This window comes from Mus musculus, chromosome X, assembly GCF_000001635.26.
Source record: "Mus musculus strain C57BL/6J chromosome X, GRCm38.p6 C57BL/6J".
Taxonomy (NCBI): Eukaryota; Metazoa; Chordata; class Mammalia; order Rodentia; family Muridae; genus Mus; species Mus musculus.
Window position 1 is genome coordinate 64,495,262 of NC_000086.7, and position 18,747 is coordinate 64,514,008.

An 18,747-nucleotide genomic window follows, 5' to 3' on the forward strand; every position below is an offset into this window, starting at 1 on the left:
TTAGCCCCAAACCTAGGATACCCAAGATATAAGATATAATTTGCTAAACACATGAAACTCAAGGAGAATGAAGACTGAAGTGTGGACACTATGCCCCTCCTTAGATTTGGGAACAAAACACCCATGGAAGGAGTTACAGAGACGGAGTTTGGAGCTGAGATGAAAGGATGGACCATGTAGAGACTGCCATAGCCAGGGATCCACCCCATAATCAGCATCCAAACGCTGACACCATTGCATACACTAGCAAGATTTTATTGAAAGGACGCAGATGTAGCTGTCTCTTGTGAGACTATGCCGGGGCCCAGCAAACACAGAAGTGGATGCTCACAGTCAGCTAATGGATGGATCATAGGGCTCCCAATGGAGGAGCTAGAGAAAGTAGCCAAGGAGCTAAAGGGATCTGCAACCCTATAGGTGGAACAACATTATGAGCTAACCAGTACCCCGGAGCTCTTGACTCTAGCTGCATATATATCAAAAGATGGCCTAGTCAGCCATCACTGGAAAGAGAGGCCCATTGGACTTGCAAACTTTATATGCCCCAGTACAGGGGAATACCAGGGCCAAAAAGGGGGAGTGGGTGGGCAGGGGAGTGGGGGTTGGTGGATATGGGGGACTTTTGGTATAGCATTGGAAATGTAAATGAGTTAAATACCTAATAAAAAATGGAAAAAAAAAATCTTCACTAACCCCACATCCAATAGAGGGCTAATATCCAAAATATATAAAGAACTCAAGAAACTAACCACCAAAAAACCAAATTACTCAATCAAAATTGGGGTATAGGAATAAAACAAGAATTTAAAACACAGGAATCCTGAATGGCTGAGAAACAACCTAAAGAAATGTTCAAAGTCTTTAGTGATCAGGGAAATGCAAATAAAAATGATCCTGAGATTCCACCTTATACCAATAAGAATGGCTAAGATCAAAACCTCAGGTGACAACACATGTTGGCAATAATGTGGAGAAAGAGGAACACTTCTCCATTTCTGGTGGAATTGTAAACTGCCACAACTACTCTGGAAATCAATCTGGTGGTTCCTAAGAAAATTGGACATAGTATTACCTGAGGACCCAGCTATACCACTCCTAGGCATATACCCAAAAGATGCTCCAACTTATAATAATGACATGTGTTCCACTGTGTTCATACCAGCTTTATTTAATAGCCAGAAGCTGGAAACAGCCCAGATGTCCTTCAACAGAAGAGTGGATACAGAAAATGTGGTATTTTACACAATGGAATACTACTCCGGTATTAAAACAATGAGTTCATGAAATTCTTGGCACATGGATTGAAGTAGAAAATATTATCCTGGGCCAATGATGACGAGGTTTCAGGATTATAAGTCACGGACGATGACTACGTCACTAGAGGTCTGAGGTCCATAGCAGAAGATGCCTCATGTGACCCTCTCATGCAGGGGTTGCATGTCAGGCATGTGCATACAGTAGATATTAGCCATGCACTCTCACCATTTCATAGTAGATCACAGAATCAAGATACAAATCTCCATGCACGGAAAGGATTTAAGGCATTGATCAATCCTGAACATAAATATTTGGCCATCAATGGTATTTACGCACACACTGAAAAATCTATTCAGAATGACTTACACAAAGGTTTATATAACCTTTATCCAAGGTGATTTATATAGTAAGATTCATGGCTTATGTCTTCATGATGGTCAAGGCCTTAATTTTTAAAATTATCAATTTTTTTCTTTTCTTTTTTTTAACTTGAATTTTTTTTATGAAAACTATCATGACAATTTGTCTCTTAAATGAAAGGAGAAATGTAAAACTAAATGGACAAATATCAACCTTTTTATTATCTTTGCTGTTGTGCCCTCCCTGGATGGGTGCTGGCACATGATGTCTTGCCTGCTGGTCCGTGGTTGCACTCTCACCATGTGGATGGAGCTCGGCAGCTGAAAATGCATTCTTCCACCAAGATGATTTACACAGCCTAGCTGGATCAGGAGCCCTCTAATAAGCTGCTTCATATTGTAATATAGACACAGTAATGTATGCCTGCAGGCTGATTCCCACCTTCTTCGTTAGTCTTGAGGTTTGAGATTCCGTTTGTGTCTGCAGGATTCAGATAGTAATGGATATCCTGCAAGTCGGCTTCGTAGAGTCTCCCTTGAAAGTGGACCTCGTGATCTAGCCTTTATGTCCGTGGATTGACACTGTGATGGATTCCCCCCAAGTTCATTTAGATATTCTCTCTTATTCATAAATGTCACGGTCAGCTCTGTTCTTATAGATACCAGAATGGATACCCCTAAGCTGATGTATATACACCCTTCCTCGGTTGCGAGATTCCTGCTCTGGTGGTTGTAGTCATAAGATATACATCGTTGCGTACACCTTGGTTGTGGGCACGCACACTACTGTTGAGTTACCACCTTGTCCAAGTGGATGGATGCCCTCAATGGGATTGGCACTTTCTCCATTGCTCCTGCGCTCTGTTATCAGCACTTCGGCTTCATAATGTACACACAGCATGCCTTCCTCACTGGTCACCAGGTTCAAGGTCCCTCATATGTGTCAGGTGCATAGTCACCAACAAAGGCCAACTTCACATCAATGGGTGGATCGTACCTCGGCCTAAGCTCCAGGATTGATTGTGCTGTTAGAGTCACAGCTACAACCGGCTCAGGGAACCCAGTGGAAGAGGAGGTGGAATGTGAGAGCCAATTGGAATGGAAGACAGTGAGGAAACAAGGCCTTCGAGATACAAGAGGACTGAGCTCACAGAGAATGAGGCAGCACCCTCAGGACCTGCACAGGTCTAAGCTTGATGCAATCTGAGCACTGAGAGGGCAACTGGACACAATTCTATATTGATAACCCAGAAGCTTTCTCCAGTTGATAAACTCTTTCAAAGGAAAAACTTGTTTTCTACCATGGAGTGACTCTGGACATAGAAACTACCCTTAACAGCAGACTCCATGGCTCAGACTTCCAATACAATATGAACTCAGTTGCAATTTTTGCAAGGTTTTTCGACTCATAGTGCTTTGTCTGGGTACTTTTTCACCCTACAGAGAATTTCTGTATATATTATCGTTTCTGATTGTAGTGTTTTGAATTTTCTCTGGGTCTAAATATCTCTGTCTCAGTGTCAGTATGTGTTTCTCATGATTTTTCTTTGCTTCTCTTTTTCCTATTCTTTGCTTGTATTCCCTGGTTTGTGTTTGAGTGTCTGGGAACTCTGAGGGTCTGGTTGGTGATATTGTTGTTCTTCCTATGGGGTTGAAAACCCCTTCAGCTCCTTCAGCCTTTCACTAAGTCCTCCATTATTATGATTCCTATGCTCAGTCCAGTGGTTGGATGTGAGCCCTCCCCCTCCCCCTCTGCATTTGTCAGGCTCCGGCAGAGCCTCTAAGGAGATAGCTATATTAGGCTCTTGTCAGCTTTGTTTGTTTTTATTCTGTCTTCTCTATACTGTTTATTTTAGATAACTGTGTTTATTCTAATGTATGAATGAATAAATGGGTGTGTGTTTGGGTGGGTGGGGAATTGGGGAGGGTGGGGGTGGATGTGGGAGGGGAAACTGTAACACAAATACATTGTATAAAAGTACATTTTAATAAATGTATTTCTTCTATGACTAAAAAAAAAAAAAAAGAAAAAAAAAAGAAAATATTATCCTGAGTGAAATAACCCAGTTACAGAAGAACACACATGGTATGTACTAACTGATAAATAAATATTAGCCTAAAAGGTCAGAATGCCCAAGATACAATCCACAGACCACATGAATCTCAAGAAGAAGAAAGACCAAAGTATGGATGATTCAGTCCTTCTTAGAAGTGGGAACAAAATACTCATGGGAGGAAATATGGAGAAACTGTGAAGCAGAGACTGAAATAAAGGCCATCCAGAGACTGCCCCACCTTGGGATCCATCCCATATACCACAACACCAAACCCATACACTATTGTGAATGCTAAGAAGTGCATGCTGATTATGAAAGCTTATTTCTTATTATGCAGCCTTTAATTTCTATATGAGAAGTGGGCATGCTCTATTCTTGATTCTAATTCTGTTGCATCTTTCTAGCAAAGCAACTAAGACCATCTCTTAAAACTTTGTTTCTAAAATTATTTGAATCAAATCAGGAATTCTATAAGATCATTAATTCAACTAAACAACATTAATTCATAAAAGATTATCTTTTATTGATCTTCAGAAAATCTTACCAACATGGTGGGCTAAGGACTAGGGATTATCATATTAATTTAATAATGACAGGAAAGGCATATTAGCTGTAAGAAGCAATTCTGAGATGAACTCTCTTTGGGTCTTATCATCAAGCCCACCCATTGTAACCATGCAAAAACATGGTGGGCCACTTCCAAAATTACCGCTTGCTAGTCTTAGTCTATCCTAGATATCTCCTGACAAATTTTATTCCTTACTTTTTACTCGAGTCTTCTTTACTTTGTTAACTGTTTTCCACGCCTTACCATCAAATCAAGGAGAGGATTTTGGTCCAAAAACAAAGAAGTAAAATCTTAAGGCGTGGCCTTTGTTTGGGAAGTTGTGCAGTATTAAGTGAATTATTCAACACTGTCCAAGTTGATATAAAATCTAAGGAAGAATACAATACTCTACCAAGCGGCATAAAAGCATATTTACTTCATTCTCTAGTAGATGATTTATCATATCAAGTTTCATTAACAAAAATAAATGTTTATGTTGCATGATAAAACTGACTTCAATTAGATATTTCCAGCCTAAGAACCACACTCTAATATAAAACAAGTATTAAAAGTTAGACAAAAGTTTAAAGGTAATTGCTATTAATATTGCAAAATTCAATTTAAACTGTTAATATGGAAATATTAATATGAAAAATGTATATCATATAAATAGAGAAATTAAAAAACTTGTAAATTTCATGGGAATTCATAGGAATCAAAGCACTATAAAAGTAACAAAGAATACATTTGAAGACAGTTAAGGAAAGTATTGTTTAGTTTGATGATATTTCAATGAAAACTACTGAAACTAAAATACAATGAAAATTATCAGAATATTTAAAATTTGGAGATTTGTGTGTGTGAACATGGTGTATGTGTTTGTAGGGTATTTATAAATATTTATCTGTATAAGTTCACTGAATCTAGGCTAGCCATAGGTATCCTAACTTTGCTCCTCCTGACCCCAGCACTGTGATACTGGTAATCATATGATCATAGATGCCTTTTTACATGTGTCTTGGGGATTTGAACTAAGGATCTAATACTGTATAACACATATTCTTACTTTCTGACCTATGTCCCTAAAGTCCAAAATATAGAACCTCTGTGTAACAATTTCAAAACGAATAATATATGTTAATTAAGTAGAAGATGATAAAGACAAGAAGGAAAAGAATATAATATTTAAAGAAATAATACCCAAGAAGTTTTTTTGTAAATAATGCCAGATATTGAGAAGTATATTTAGACTAAGAAAATATAAAATCATTAAATATAAATAAGTTATTGCAAGTCATACCATACTTAAAGAAAAAAGGTCATGACAGAAGAATTGGTAATGGGAAATTGTCTTATCAATTAATGAAAAGAAAAGTGACAGCAAACTTTTAGCCAAAACATTGTGACCATTACTGAAACCAAAGGAAAAATAAGCATTTTACATTCTTCCATGGCATTCCCAAATTTCTAAAGCATATATTTTAAAAAGTGGTAAATATAAGATTTATGGTGAAAATGTAAATATGAAGCACTTATCTCTATAAGTAAATTTACTGTTTATTAATTGATATAATTAATAAATATTCAAATAAGAATGCTTATATGCCAAAGTGTGATTATAGCAGTGATGAATAAAAACACAGAAGTAGGGAGATAAGGTAAAATCTGTTTAAGTGTTTGCACTGTGAGTGAATGCATGCAATGTGATTTAGATGTAGAATGATAAAATGCCTTAATAAACAAATGCCTGCATAGTATTGTTTTTCCTTTTATTGAAATTATACCTTTTAAATATGACATATCCTGATTATGGTTTCCCTCCCTCTACTTATCCTAGTTCCTCTTCCCCTCCCCTCTCATCTGGTTCACACTTTTTCTGTCTTTCATTAGAAAGCAAACAGACTTTTAAGAGAAAATAAAATAAAGCCAAACATTGTAGAACAAAAGCCCAAGAAAAAGCAGAAGAAACAGATATAAATACATAGATCCATTCATTTGCATACTCTACTCTCATGAACACCCAAACATGAAGCCATAATATATAAAAAGTAAAAGGTAAAAGTAGAGAAAAATAAGGAAAAAATTAAAAAAATTAAAAGAATAGAATCTACTTTAGATACTTTGAAATGTTTATTACAAACTCTAGGTCAACAATGACAAAACTTTCAAAACAGTGGACTTGTGAATACTAATTGATGAATGATAAATATATATATATATAATTATATAATTAGATTACATCCATATATTAATAGAAAATGAATATAAGGGATAGTAAGATACATGGTTTGGAAGCTTGCCTACTTTGAAAGTGTAAACTATATCATTCAATTCCAGAATCTTTATAAAAACTGCATGCGTATTCTTGTAACTCTGATGCTGTAGGGATACTAAGACAGGAGGGTCACTTTTGTTTTGTGGCTGGCAGCCCTGGTGTCCATTTCAACAAGAGACACTGTCTCTATAAAAAAAAAAGTTGGGTAGAAAGTGGAAAGGCATGACACTCAGCAATTGCCATTAGTGACAGCACATGCATGCATGCCTGGTCAAAAACTCCCCCAAACACATTAATGAAACCACAAAACAATACACTATACACATACATAAAAAAATAAATATGTATAAATATATAAAAAAATGACAAATATGAATATCAAAGAAAATTACTATTATCATAACTCCATCAATAATCTGTTTGTTAATCCTCTGCATGCACATATTATTGATTATAAATTATATTGATTAATTATAAATCTAATTTCAGCAGAACTAATTTCAGTGTGCAGATTGGAATACTGCAGAAATATATAGCTATACCAATTTAAATATCATTTTAATAATTTGATTATGGAGTAAACCATATTCAAACCAAGGAAAGTTGCAAAATAGAATGTGATAAGGTATCCATTGGTCAGGAAGATGTAGTAAGCTGTACAATGTATAAACCAAAAAGTATATGAAAATATGTCAAGAAAATAATATTATAAGTAGATAATTATATTTGGTTATTGAAAAATCAGAACATCAATAAGGGTATTATTTATTTAACCATCACTATCACACAATAGGGCCTAATTGATTTTACACAATACTACATGCAATAACAGCAATACCCAGATTATTTGATGACTCATATTCAACAGTTTCTAAAAGAGACCACAATTTAAGCAACAAATGGTGCCTTGATGATTTAAGAAACTTATAACATAGTATCATTTCAGTTAACAATGGTATTAAAATAGACCTATATATAAACACATACCTATATATAAAACAAACCTATGTATAAACAAAGAAACATACCTAAAATTTACCAATATGTAGACATGAAGAATGTATTTCAAAATAATAAACATTAAAGAATTTTCAAGTAAACTTTTCAAATTGTTTTAAACTAAGTAAATGATAACATACCAAAATTTCTGTAACTAGCACTGCTTCATGTAATTGTAGCATAAAACTTTGCACACATTTTTGTATGTATACTAAAAAGACAAATGATCTAACATCAATCTAAACTTATATCTTTGGTGATTAAAAAAAAGAACAATTTGAGGCCAAGCAGGTCAAATAAAACAAATAAAAATTAGAGAAAAAAAAAACAAAGACATGCAAAAGCTGTAAAGTTAACTAGGAACATTAAAAAGGTGACTTTTTGAAAAGGTTAACAAAATTAATATATAACTTTCCATTGTAACCATAAGTGGGGGATAAGATAACACTAAATTTCACATTAGAAATGAAAGCTATTGCACATGTACATGTACTAATCCCATGGAGTTCTAAGGGTTAATAATGACATACCATAACTATATTAATAGCCACAAATTCTTTGTTTTATTAAATGTATTTATTTATTCACTTACCCCAATATCATTCCCCCCTTTTATTCCAATAGCCCCTCACACAGACTCCCTGACCTATCCCACCATCCCCTCCTAATTTGTGAAGGGGAAAGTCCCTCTCTGGGTGTTAACCCTCCATACTATACCTCTACTGATCATTAGATCTCTGCAATCTCTCTAGGAGCAATCTCTCCTACTGAGGCCAGACAAGGTAGTCCATTTAGGAGCACAGGGTCCACAGGCAAAGAAAAGACTCATTGGTAGTCTCTGCTAAAGTTTTGGGAGGACCCACATGAAGACCAAGCTGCTTATATGTTACATATGTGTAGGGGAACTTGGTCCAACCTGGGCTTGCTCTTTGTTTGGTAATTCTGTTTGTGAGAATGTTCTCTATACAGGATAGTTGACTCTGCCTGTGTTCAGGTAGAGCCCCTTTCCTTTTCAGATCCCTTAATCCTTTCTCCAACTCTTGCATAAGGCTCTCTGAGTTCCATCCAGTGTTTATCTGTGGGTCTCTGCATCTCTTTCTATTGGCTGCTGGGTAGAACCTTTCAAAGGACCATATGCTAAGTTCCTGTCTGCAAGCATAACAGTATCATTAATAGGGTCATGGATGGTTCTTGCTCATGGAATATGTCTCAATTTTGGGCAGTCATTGGATGACCATCCCCTCAGTCTCTGTTTTATTTTTGTGTCTGCACAACTTCTTGGCAGAGGAGAGGGTACATTTTGTGTTGAGGTTTTTATGGGGTTTGCTGTCATTATCCCTCTACTTGGAGTCCTGCCTGCCCTGCCAAGAAAAAAGTGGCTATTTCCTGCCCATATCCCCTACTGCTAAGAGTTTCAGCTAGGGTAGCCACCATAGACCACTGTGGCTACACATTCTTAAATCTGGATTAAAGATTCTTTGGTAGTCTGATTTCTAACAATTTGATGAAAAAGTAAGAAAATAAACTTGCAGAAAGAATAACTGTTGCTTACTGTTTCATAGGTTCTAATTGATAATGAGCTGTTTTTATCAGTTTAGGCCACTTGACCAGGCAGAACAATAGAAAGCAAAACTGATTACTTCATTATGGCTAGAAAACAGAAGGAAAGAGTTGAAGAAGGGACTTCAAAGTATATTCTTTACTGATACTTCATTAAACTTCATTAAAGTTTTTGAAACATTTCTATCTCCTAATGCTTCATCTACTTACCAATAGCTATGGGTTTATCAATGGGTTAATCCACTGATGAGGCCAGAGCTCCAGTGATCCAATAAAGGTTACCAGTCAATATGTATGGACACTTCTAGAATGGATCAAATCTTCAATTCGTAAAGTTTGTAAGAAACATCTGATTGATTCCTTAACCAGTTTCATAAAATGATAAAAACTCACACAATTGTAGAATTTTAATAAGTTTTTATATGTTCAATAATTCAAATAACTAAAAAATCACTTTTACAGCAGAAATATATAAAGTTAAGGCAATTTAATTGGGGAATATGAATTGTTTTTAATTAGTTCTTTTAGAAAGTCATGCAATATATTTTGATTAAATTCATCTTGTCATAAAGATTCTATGGGATGCATCCCTTTTTTCAACATACATATCTCTTCTAGGCTAGTTCCACAATCTATATGCAGCCTGTTTTGATGTGTTTCAACATGTCACCAACATGTTGGTGTCTCTACTTTCACAGCTTCATATGCCTTTCCCCCAGCCTTGAATAGAAAAAAAAAAAAAAAAAAACCTCCCATGATTTTACATGCTGGCTGGAGTCAGGGTCTGGCCTTGCCATATTTGCATTTCCTAAGGAGCTTTGAGGAGTTGACCACCTGCTGAGCTTGCTTTGCAACTCAATCAAGCTGAAACAAAGGGATGGGTCTTTGGGTTTTGCCTATATAAATGCAGAGCTGAAAATTAAACTTTGAGCATCCATCAGAGAACCTTTGTCATGGCTTCTTTCTTCTCTTGCCTTCTTGTTCCATTTCATTCCCAGCCTCCCTTTCATTGTACTCAGTTCTCCTTGGCTGCTGGACAGCTACAGCTTCATGCAGTGACATGTGACATTCTAGAAGTGTCCATACATGTTGACAGCTTCATGGTCTTTTATCCTGTCAAGATCTTTATCCAGAAATTTCCCAAAATGCATTGCCTGACCTCTATAGGTCCCTGAAACAATGAAAGAATAATTCAGGGCATATTCATTTTGGCATCTTCCATTCTTCTAAACCCAGTTCTATGTGGATGACACTGCCAAATTCAGATTACAATTTGGACTGGTCTCATGACCTTGTATAGGACTCTACCACTATATTTCCAATAGGTTTGTGTGTGTGCATGTATGTAATTACCTTCCCTTAGACTTTTTTTTTTTCTTTCACAGATAGGAAGCTTACTTGTGTGGGGTTTTGACCTGAAGTTAGCCTTCTTTTTTTCTAGTATAGAGCAGTAGACCTTTCTGTAATTGTGTAGCTCTCCTTTCAAATTGCAGCCTTTTTAAATATAAGCCTGACTGAAACACTAAAATTATTGGCTGTCTTTTCTTATCTAGGCTTGATGTTGCATACTTTTTAAATACCTTTATAGAACTCCATAAATATTACCAGTAACAATAGTAACATTTTTTTTTCAGTGTTATGCTGTCTGGAAATATTTTTCCACAAGAAAAATACAGTACAGAGGTGTTTTGTTTGCTTAAAAAAATAGCCTCTTGCAAGTTCTCAGGACATGAACAGAAAATAGCCATATACCTTGCCAAAATATCACAAGAATGATCTCTAGCCCAGCTGAAAATATTGCTTTCCCAAAACCTCTTGAGTGAGGTCTCCAGAGTCCAGAGTCTGAGCACCTCTGCCTTCCAGAATCCTCATAGAAATGGCAACTAATCCTTGCTTATAGAATTAAAATGATTTTCTACTACAAAGTTTTAAGGTCTTGTACATTCTTCAAAAAAGTCACATAGCTACTTTTATTATGGCAACCATCCCCTTTTACATATGTTTATATTAGTTAGTTTTCTATTACTGTTATAAAACACCATGACTAATGCAGTTTACAGAAGAATAGGTTTGATTAGTTTTCAGTTCTAGAAGAAGGATGGCAGGGGCATTGGAGCAGGAAGCTGAGAGGTCATATCTTCAACAACAAACATGAAGTAGTAAGAAAAATTTGTGAGGCAAAGCTATAAATTCCCAAAGACTATCCCTCCATCCCCCTCCAGTGAAATATTTCATCCACCAGGGCCAAACTACATGTAAGAAAGAGCTACTAGGCTCAGCTGAGAGGAATTATTTAGATTAGATTAGCTTGTAAACATGTCTATAAGAACTTATGTTTTACAAAATATTACTTTATTGATTTATGTGGATGTGCCTGAGTATATAATTGTATACTGTGTGCAATGAAGTACAAAGACATTCAGTTTCTAGAGTTATAGGGAGTTACAGGAGGTTGTGAATTCCCAGATGCGTGTTGAGAACAAAACTTAGGTCCTCTGTAAGAATAACAAAGCACTCTTAACTGCTGAGCCTCCACTCCAGCCCTGTAAAGGATAATATTTATTAGGTGGACACAGATGGAAAGACTCAACCTAGTATTGGCCACAGCATATGCATGTTTAGGTATTGAACTTCTGAAAAGTAGACAGCTAGTTATGTATAAGGAAACATTTTTTTTTGTCTTCTGTGTATTCACTATGACTAGCTATCTCAAACTCAAACTGCAGTGATTTCCCTACAACAATGAAGGAAGGTATCCCTGAATAAACACTTTCTGCTTAGGTTGCTTTTGTCACAGTATTGTACCATAGTATCAAGAAAAGAAAATCAGACAAGGGTTTTCTACACTATTAAAATAACTTAAAATATCATACAATTTCAAACTCAAAAAAAAAAAGAGAAAGACACTATTGCATATTCTTAAATGGGATCTTTAACATATTTATATGTCAATATTCATTAATTAATAAACTTCAGAATTATACTATAAAACCACAGAAGACATGCACAAAATTAATACCAGTAACAGGAATATATCTGAAATTTTTTTGGTAATATTCTGTAATATGTATAATTGGAAGAATCTGAAGTAATAAAAGCTGAAAATAAAAATCAATTTGGTGTGTAATAAAAGTTCAGATGACTTACAATTACTAATAGTAGATAATAATCATGATAAAATATAAAATTAAGAACAATTTTGCAGAAATAAAATTGCACAATTATAAAATAGAAATATATCAGAGGGGAAATAATAACTAGATTGAGTAATCAGTGTCAAATTATTTAATTAGAATATAAATTTATTAAATTTTGCCAAGAGTTTAAAGAAAAAATTAAGTAGTTAAATAGTAATAATCTATAAAAGGTACATTGAACAGATCACCAGGATATAGATTAAATACATGAAGCCAAGAATGGAGAGGAAATATTAAATTCATCAGTAAAATTAATAAAATCCATAAGATCATGAATATAATCTTTCTTAGGTAAAAGTGAGTCAAAATTAGTGAAAGTTTGTTATATGCACTACCTATATCATAAAAAACTGAGCTTTGGATTTTTATGTAGGAAAAAAAACTCCTTCCATTAGAAAGCTTATTTGTTATCAGCAATTTAATGTGGAACCAGACTGATGACAAGTGATCACATTCAGCTCTTCCTGTTTTCAGCTTAACAGTCCAGGAACTATTTTCACAGAAGGTTGGGAGGAAAATGTGTGTGTGTGTGTGTGTGTGTGTGTGTGTGTGTGTAAACGAATGGATGAATGAAAATTTGCATACATACAAAAGAAGCACTTATAGGAAGAAAAAAATCAACAATTGTAACATTTTCTCTGAAAGTATGCTACATTCATAATCCTCATAAGTACACATGTCTCTGCAAATTGTCAGAGTTTGAGGATTTGTGCTAGTTTTTCTGAGAACATAAAGCAAATGACATGAGTTGAGTTGCTGCTAGATTAAAAACATTTCAGTGAAACTAGTTGAAATATAGACAGTATGAATGATTGTAATATAGGAATAGGATGCAAAGCTTTGTTTAAATACTCTTGAAAAGACAAATGATATACTTATTGTAAAAGTAATAATATGAACATAAAATCTATAGTGAGGAAAGACAAATCATCGAGAAATTATTAATTAGTAAAGTATGTTATTTATTTAGAAAATGTATTCACATGAGAGTCCACTGTTACAGATATGTGAGAGACCACTGTTACAGTTATGGAGTACAGTTAAGTTCAAATATGTATCTCACTATGAAATTCCATTATAAAAATGAATACTCTGTGTCCCTGTTTAGTTTCTGTTTCCATGATCTGGCCCCCAATGGAGGAGCTAGAGAAAGTACCCAAGGAGCTGGGGGGATCTGCAACCCTATAGGTGGAACAACAATTTGAACTAACCAGTAACTCCCGGAGCTCTTGTCTCTAGCTGCATATGTATCAGAAGATAGCCTAGTTGGCCATAAGTGGAAAGAGAGGCCCATTGGTCTTGCAAACTTTATATGCCTCAGTACAGGGGAACGCCAGGGCCAAGAAGTGGGAGTGGATGGGGTGGGGGAGTGAGTGGGGGAGTTGGTGGGGGAGGGTGTGGGGACTTTTGGGATAGCATTGGAAATGTAAATGAAATAAATACCTAATAAAATTTTTAAAAAATGAATACTGAATGTATACCTGAAAAATACATTGAGAAACCAAATGAAAGTATTCTATTTAAAAATGTTAAGGAGAAATCTAAGAAGTAAGCATAGGATTAATAAAAAATAAAATAAAAATTATAAAGTATCAATCAAAATGAGAGAATATTGAAATAAATTTATTCTCAGATGAATTTTTTGATTAACTATCTGAATAAGTGGGATAATTGTTAGAGCTGAAATAAAGTCACCTCTAATCCCAGCACTTAGGAGTCTGAAATAGGAGCATCCTAATTTTGAGGCAAGCCTAACTTCATGACAAGACCCAAGACACTTTCTCAAACCAATGAGCTGGGGCTGCTTGTGCTAGACCTTTCAAACGTCACTAAAATTTGGGAAGATTTAAAAAAAGTTCATATTACATGGCCACCTGGCACTAACTATACATTTTACATATGGTCCTTATTTACATTATCTTTATTATATTTGTTTCAGACCTAGATACATTTCACCTCATTACTGAAGTATTAAAATATCAAGTGAAATATTATAACTCTCTTGATTGAAATGAAGGGATTTTAAAAAGATACTTGTGTATTTCAATCTGACTATCAGACTATTGAAAAACTGGACTCCAATGAAATGATTATTTCCCCAGGAATCTCATGTGGTTGTTGTTGGTGGTGGTGGTGGGAAAGGCATCAGGTATCCTTGTTATCTCCTTAAAGGTTTTCACATTTGTTCAACTTACAGAATGAGAATAAAGTCCAGACCTTGATAGTCAGTTTTGAGTCTGGCCATGTCTTGACTAGGAGTGTTTAGATTTCCATGCCCTTGGCTGTCTGTTTAAATTTTAATTTTACTTCAGGAACCTGAACATGAACTTGGTGGACATGAGGTCAGGTAGATTTAGGAGCATTTCCTGGATTTCTTTGTCTCTATTTCCAATGTGGTCATATTCACTAAATTTCCATTTTCTGTTCTAGACATTAAAATGTAGTAAAGTAAATACAAACCAACACACAAACAACAACAACAATAACAAACCTCCCATTTTGGAGGGCAATCAATTCAAGAAGCCAGAATTATGTTTCATAACTAGGATAATCACTAAAATCAGAACATTCACACTAGACTTGAATTGTCAAATATGGTTAGGCAATTTGGAACCATTGCATAAAGTACCCATAAATATACAAGTTGGTACCCTAAAGTAGATTGACAGTTTAGCAAATATTTAAACATGAATTGTCAGATTGACAACAATGTCAAGAAACAAGTCAGATCTCCAACCTTTTCTATTCTATCCATTTTAAAGTATGAGAAGTATTGGCTTTTTGGTAATTTGTATTTCCTTTTTATGTATATTCTGTAGGTATTTTGTGCTTATCAGTGGCATTTAAGAAGATCATAAAATTATGATGGCATTCTATCTTGATAATACAGCATAAATTTAAAATATCAGGTAAAATATATTGAATAACGTAGTGTAAAACACCATAGCTTGTTGGCACAGTACATAGTATAGTACTTGTTTGTAATCATGACTGTTTGACTGACTGAAGGAGACAGCTTACAGTCATTTTCCTACTGCATTGCATTTATAATGCAGTACTCAGTCATAGCATCATTACTGTACCACATATGGCTAGTTTAAGAAATACAAAAATTTGAGCTTTAAGTTATTATCTCTTCACTGTATATCATTTTACATAATTTTGAAGAAAAATGAAAATAATAAACAATTAGCAATCAGAAGTCATTTGAATTAGATAGGGTACTATAAAGACCCAGAATCAAAAAGTAAGAAGGCACTGGAGTAATGGTGCAGTACTTAAGAGCACTGACTACTTTTGCAGAGATCCTGAGTTCAATTCTGAGCAGCTACATGGTGGCTCACAGCCATCTATAATGAGATCCCATGACCTCCTCTGGTATGTCTGAAGATAGTGTACCCACATATATAAAATAAATCTTTCCTTAAAAAATAATCAAATATATATATGTATATATATATATATATATTTCTAATGATTAAAACTAATTTTCTAGACACAATTGGAAGTTAGGAAGTCTAGAGTCAAAGAATTTTGCAAGAGTATTGAATAAGAAGCAGGAAATTCCAGAAGTTTAAGGTTTAGATGGTCCTTGGAATTTTGCTGACTTAAGTCCACATTGAAAAGGTAAGAAAAGTGGAGTCTGGTGTCCACAAGTAATGACAGCACCTATAGGTGTGCTTTCTTTAAAAGAATTAATTAATTTTGGTTGCCTATATTTACTTTCCACCCTTATTCCATGTGCTAACCATGTTCAGGGAAGAGTTTTTCCTCTGAGATGCTTTCCCATTTATCAATTTTCTCCAAAATACTCTTCCAGTAATACGCAACAGCATTCTTTATCAATTTTCTAGGCATCTTTCATTCCTATTAATTTGGCAATCATAACTAAGACCCATATAGGTTGTACAGAAGAAAAAATGAAGTTAGTATTCTACATAAAACGTAACCAATTTAATTTCAGTTGTGCACAAAAGTTCTACTAGTTTAGTTTCAGTAACCATAAGGTACTAAAGCTATAAATGACATCTTTGTAAATTGTACAACCATTAACCTAAATATATGGGGTTGCATATTTTCACTTTTTGTTATGAATATATATATATTCATTATATGTGGAAACTTCAATCAAAAGTTCATTCTTTCTTCAAATAACTTCTCTATTTCTTTTTCTACAAGCACCATAGTTTATATCTTTCTTTTCTTGGTAGCACTTTTTAAATCCATTTGTTTTTATTTTTTAATTGATTTTGGAACTGAACAAATTTGAAGGTCTTCATGTCAAGTTTGCTGGTTAATTCTCCCACTTAATCAAGTCATTTTTTGTTAATTAATTTCGTTTTTACACTCTATATTCCATTCCCTGACACTTATCCACCCTCCATCTGCTCTACATCCCAAACATCCTCCACTCCCCACCCCGTCTCCATGTGAATTCATGAACACAGACTGGGAATCCCTCTACTGTATGTGTGTTGGGGGACCTCATATCAGCTGGTGTATGCTGTCTGTTTGGTGGTTCAGAGTTTGAGAGATCTCGGGGGTCCAGATTAATCGAGACTGAGGGTCCTCGTGCAGGGTTTCCTTTTTCCTCTTCTTCTCTCAGCCTTCCCTAATTCAACAACAGGGGTCAGCTGATTCTGTCTATTGGTTGGGTGCAAATATTTGCATCTGACTCTTTAAGGTGCTAACTGGGTATTTCTGAGGGCAGTATTGATTGGTCCCTTTTGTGAGCACTCCATAGCCTCAGTGATAGTGTTAGGCCTTCGTCCTCCACTTGGGCTGCATTCCACTTTGGGCCTGTCACTGCATTTTCTTTTCCTCAGGCTTATCTCCATTTCCATCCTTGTAATCCTACCAGACAGAAACAATTATGGGTCAGAGTTGTGACTATGGTATGACAATTCCATCCCTCACTTGATGACCTGTCTTCCTGCTGGAGGTAGGCTCTTATAAGTTCCCTCTCCCTACTGTCTGGCATTTCATCTAAGATTCCTCTCTTTGAGTCCTGAGAGTCTCTCACCTTCCAGGTCTCTAGTACATTTTGGAATGTCCTCCCAACTTCCTAACTCCCAAGGTTGACTGTTTTTATTCTTTCTGTTGGCCCTCAGGGCTTCAGATTTTTCCTTTACCCAATACCAGATCAGGTAACCCTCACCCCCTTCCAATTTTCCACTTTCCTTCCCATGCCCCTCACTCCTTCCCCATTTGTGATTGCTTTCTTTTCTCTCCCAAGTGGGACTGAGGCATCCTGAATTGGACGTCTCAAATTTGAGTTCTCTGGACTGTTATCTTGGGTAATATGTAGTTTTTATTTTTTGGATAATATCGACTTATTAGTGACTACATACCGTGCATGTCATTTTGGGTCTGAATTACCTCACTCAGGATGGTATTTACTAGTTCCATCCATTTGCCTGCAAAACTCATGATGTCCTCATTCTTCTTCTTCTTCTTCTTTTTTTTTTTTTTTTGAATCAAATTCATTTGCAGGCTTATTAACAGTTTCTAGCCGAATTCATGTGGTTAATTTTTTTAACAATATTTTTATTTTTATTTTTTTTATTAGGTATTTTCTTCATTTACATTTCCAGTGCTATCCCAAAAGTCCCCAATATCCTCCCCCACCCACTCCCCTACCCACCCACTCCCCTACCCACCCACTCCCACTTCTTGGCCCAGGCGTTCCCCTATACTGAGGCATATAAAGTTTGCATGACCAATGGGCCTTTCTTTCCACTGATGGACGACTAGGCCATCTTCTGATATATATGCAGCTAGAGACACGAGCTCCGGGGGTACTGGTTAGTTCATATTGTTGTTCCACCTATAGGGTTGCAGATCCCTTTGGCTCCTTGGGTACTTTCTCTAGCTCCTCCATTGGGGGCCCAGTGATCCATCCAATAGTTAGCTGTGAGCATCCACTTCTGTCCTAATTCTTAATAACTGAATAGTATTCAATTGTGTAAATGAACCATATTTTCTGTATCCATTCTTCTGTCTTAGGACATCTAGGTTGATTCCAGCTCCTGCTTATCACAAATAAGGACGCTATGAACATAGTGGAACTCGTGCCCCTGTGGCATGGTGGGGTATCTTTTGTGTATATTCCGAAGAGGGATACAGCTGAGTCTTCAAATATACCTATTTCCAATTTCGTGAGGAACCTCCAGATTGATTTACAGAATTGTTGTACAAGTTCGCAATCCTGCCAGCAAGGGAGGAGTGTTCCTCTTTCTCCACAATCTTCCCAACAGGTGTCACCTGCAAATTTGATCTTAGCCATTCTGATTGGTGTAAGGTAGAATCTCAGGATAGTTTTGATTTGAATTTATCTGATTACTAAGGACTTTGAACATTTCTTTAGGTGCTTCTCAGCCATTTGAGATTCCTCAGTTGTGAATACTCAGTTTAGTTCAATACCCCATTTATTGAATGGGTTGTTTCGTTTTTTTGTTCATTAACTTCTTGAGTTCTTAATACATTTTGGATATTA

General features: G+C 35.6%; 1 non-coding gene across 1 annotated transcript; it reads left to right on the plus strand.

The window, feature by feature from the left end:
* Positions 1-1,322: 1,322 nt before the first annotated feature.
* Positions 1,323-1,396, plus strand: Gm24598. The gene has a single exon (XR_003953169.1). It is a non-coding gene; the product is annotated as a small nucleolar RNA SNORD113/SNORD114 family (small nucleolar RNA).
* Positions 1,397-18,747: the final 17,351 nt, after the last annotated feature.